The sequence below is a fragment of the Grammomys surdaster genome, unplaced genomic scaffold, assembly GCF_004785775.1.
Source record: "Grammomys surdaster isolate TR1022 unplaced genomic scaffold, NIH_TR_1.0 125941, whole genome shotgun sequence".
NCBI lineage: Eukaryota > Metazoa > Chordata > Mammalia > Rodentia > Muridae > Grammomys > Grammomys surdaster.
In genome coordinates this window covers 1,369,278-1,373,241 of record NW_021620763.1, presented here as the reverse complement: position 1 = coordinate 1,373,241, position 3,964 = coordinate 1,369,278, and the positions used below count along the sequence as shown (strand labels likewise).

Genomic DNA, 3,964 nt, shown 5'->3' with positions numbered 1-3,964 from the left:
CTCTCTCTCTCTCTCTCTCTCTCTCTCTCTCTCTCTCTCTCTCTCTCAGCAGTACAGAGGGCAGTATAGTCGTCCCCTACTACCCTGCTTGACCAGTGTTAGAGTTCCCTACCAAATGAAACTTTCTCTCTCTGCAGAGTCATGGGTCACATTTGGCCCGATGGTTTTCATCTGTTGAGTAAGCCATGTGTCAGTCTGGCAACCTGAATTACTAATTCATCATAGATGGTATTCCCAGAGGTTGACAGGGGACAAGCAGCTGGAGGAGAACATGGTCTGGGGGATGAGGCCAGCATGGCTGGTACTGACATGCAAATTTGACCGTCCCTTGTGCTGGGTAGTTGAAGGAGGATCCAGTTAATGCCACATCTCTGTACTTTCCCTCATCAAGAGAAAATGTTAAGGGTACCATGTATAGGATGCTGGGGTCTCTGTGGCATGGGGCACATGATTTGACAGACTATAGCAGTGACTCAGAAGGTTTAATAGTCAGCCAAAATCACTGTCATGCCTGGATAGCCACCTGAAGCAGCCCGAGCCCATCAAAAAATTTGCAGAACTGAGTTTGTTCAGGACAGCCATCCTGATGTTAGCAATGCTTGGCGCTTGGTTCTTTCCTTTTAACCTTTAGCAAAGAATGGACTCTCACTTTCTCCTCCCACTCACCTTACAGCCCCCATCCCCTGAGGGCAGTGGGAGGAGAGGATGAGGCACCACACTCCATTCTCCTCAAGGGAGAATTCTATGCTGGGACCAGAAAGGGGGCCCCAGCTGCCAACATCAGCATGGAGACCAGGGCAGGGCAGGGCAGGGCTGGAGCCCCAGGGAAGTTTCTCATCATTACTGAGATTCAGCTGATGAGAAAATCACACACTTCTAAACGAGTGCTGAGCATGACAGCTGCTCACTTGTGGAGCACAGGGCCTCAGAACTGTAAAAAACACAGCCTAGGCATGCCACCAAGCTGTGCCTAGACCCCACACAGCAGTAACAGACTGAGCCAGAGACCTGACCATTTGCCTTCTAATAAGAACTTCCAGGCACCTCAGTACCTAAGAAAACCTTCTTCCAGTGTCAGGAAGTAGGTTTGCTGAGGATGTATACAATGTCTCTGGTTGTCTGAGGCAAAGGACCCTTGTTTTCAGAAAGTGTCTCTTTTCTCCATTTGACTGGCACGTCTGACCTTGTGTACTGTTGCTCTCAAGCTTAGCCAGTTCTAAGATTAACTCTGAGGGAATTAGAGTCATGTCATAGTGACGTCAGCCAGATAAATAAAGAGGAAAGAAAGACCCTTCCTAACCCTTTCCTGGGATGTTTGTGTCTTGTCAGTGAGACTATGGCTGTGATTCCTGATTCTAAATCGTGAGACTAAAGTGGCCCTGAGACCAGTGTACAAAATGGGGAAACTGAGGCTTTGGGATCACTGGCTTTCCAGCAGGAACACATACCATGGAGATGTTCGTTCCTATTTGAGCTAAAGGGAATAGACCTTCTTTCCCAAAATTTAGACAGGACTGGAAAAGTGGGACCTCTCCATAGAAGACACTGCTTGGGATTATGTTTTCTTCTCTTCTGTGGACTCTACAACATGTTTGAGGAATTTCTGTAGAACTATTGGCCTTGGAGTGTGACAGAGAGAGAATCAAATAGAAAAGTGGAGATAGCCTCTTGGTTACTTTCTCTTGTATTTTGAGTAATCTTCTGATGGTGGTTTCTCAGTCCTAAGAAAGGAAAGGCAGCCGTCTGTGGCTGAGAACTAGTTATTAACCTCATGGAATCCAAGTAGTGCATTGAATGGTAGCATTTGTCAATGGAGCCATTGACACATCAGGGCAATTATTGGTTAAGTGTGACCACCCTACTCACACAGGAAGTCCAGTGTCCCTGCCTTACCTACTAAATGCCAGAGGTCATGGTGGCAACTGAGTTTGCCTCTGTGTGTAAATGATTCTTCCAGTTAAGAATTCCCTCGGCAATCATCAATAAAGGTCATTCTTCTTTCTGTTGCAGCATCTATGACACAGCCACAGAACTGGGACTTTAGAAGCTCCAGTCTTTGTCCTATGAGTATCGCTATATCAGACTCAGTGCTTCCATTGAGGGGGATCTCAGTGTTGTGATCCTGCCAGGTGTCACCCTCTGCCTTCTGTGACTGGAATTTCACTGCAAATGACCTGCAGGAAAGGAAAAACACAAAGAGTGAAGGAGGGAGAGAGGGTATCAGGACATGGCAACTTTCTCCTCAGCCAAATGCTGTAGAGAGCACAGGCAGACTGACTGACTGCTGGGGAGTTCCCAGGCTAAGGAAAATCCTCCCCTTCCTGTTGAAGGGATTATCCTTTGGTAATATGAGGTGTCCTCCCTAAAGCAGGAAGCCTCATTCCCTCACCCCTGGCACTGACAGCACTTGATTCAGCATGAGCACATGTTGATATCAAATTAATACAACTAGCCAAGTTGTGGAGGTAAATTTCAGTAATTCATTTGAATCCAAAGTAATTCAAAGAATAAACTAGCAATGCTGCATGGAAGGGGTGTTGCCCAAGGTACCAGTGACTATTCTCAAATAGAACAGCTCATGTTATCCTCACCTCTGACCCAAGGCGTTATCATGGGACCAAAAAAAAAAGGATAAAAAATAATATTTTTGTAGAATCTATTGGAATGCACATTTTCTATTTATCCCCAACTTAGGAGAAATAGAAGACAAACTTAATGTAGGGTGCATAGATTTCAGAGTCCATTCTTAATAAGATCAAGAAAAAAAGGAGAAGAACCAGGAAGGAGATGGGTGGCTCAGATGATAAAGTGTGTCCTGTGCAAGCATGAAGATCTAAGTTCAAATCTCAAGCTCCCATCTAAAAAGCCAGGGGTGGGGACATGAACCTGGAATTCTAGCACCAGGGAGGCAGAGACAGGAGGTTCCTTGGAACTTGCTAGCTGGTTTAGTCTAGCCAAAAAAGTGACCTCCAAGTTCAGTGAGACACCATTTCAAAAAAAAAAAAAAAAGGTAAAGAAGGAAGAGGAAAATTCCCAACATTACACATGTATAACCACCTGTGTGTGTGCTCATACATGTGTACACACACACACACACACAGACACAGTGTGGGGAGCAGTAGGGGAGATTTAAAGGGATTACAAATGAGACTGATTTGTTGACAAAATCTGTCAGGTAGGGCTGGCTATAATGCTTTCTGAATTGCCCAAGACTTTGGCAAACCTTTTGCACGTGCAGCAAGTCTTTTTATTGGTAGGGGTGTGAGTCAGAGTTAGACAGTCAGGGCTTCCGTGAAAACTCATCAGTAATCTAGCAGCTTGAGAAGCCCTGGCTCGGCCTGGGTGGCTTTTGCAGGTGGAATCCTGATGAGTGGCTGAGTCTGGCTATGAAGTTGACTGGAATGTGCAGCCTAAGTTTGGCACAGAAGCTATCCCATGCTGTGCAGTTACAACCCACGGATACTGGAATAGTTTCCAAGTAACCACAAGGTATTTGCTCTCTTGGACGATATCATAGGAACACATAGTCGCTGCTTACTCCTAAGTCATTGAGAGGGGAGAGAATATTAATGCATGGCCACGGATGGTTTTGCCTGTGTCCTTTGGCTGTTCCTTTCATAGTAAAGGTTGGCATTCTACGTGCTGTTCCTAAGAAAGCTCGGAGACAACAGTCCCTCCTGGTGGAGGCAACAACTCAGCCATTGCCCACGTTAGAGAAGGAGAAAGTGTCGCATCAGTCCTGTGGTTTATAGCCAGCTCTGTGGTTTACAACCATCATTACTCATGATGGTGACTTGCAGCTCTTCCCTATTCAGTCTGGTGAAATGATACCCCATTTTTGGATCTGAGTAGACCTGGGTGAGAGGTCAGCAGACAGAGGTACTGCCTCATCATTATGAATAACCATGTTTTAAGTCCTCTGTGGCAAGTGGAAGTTGCCAGGAGAGATAGGTTCCCTCTGCAT

The 3,964-nt window shown here is 45.9% G+C and overlaps 1 protein-coding gene across 1 annotated transcript in view; it reads left to right on the top strand.

The window, feature by feature from the left end:
* The window catches only part of Ngf (nerve growth factor), a 50,559-nt gene that overhangs the window by 924 nt on the left and 45,671 nt on the right, over positions 1 to 3,964 (top strand). The window lies entirely within an intron of this gene.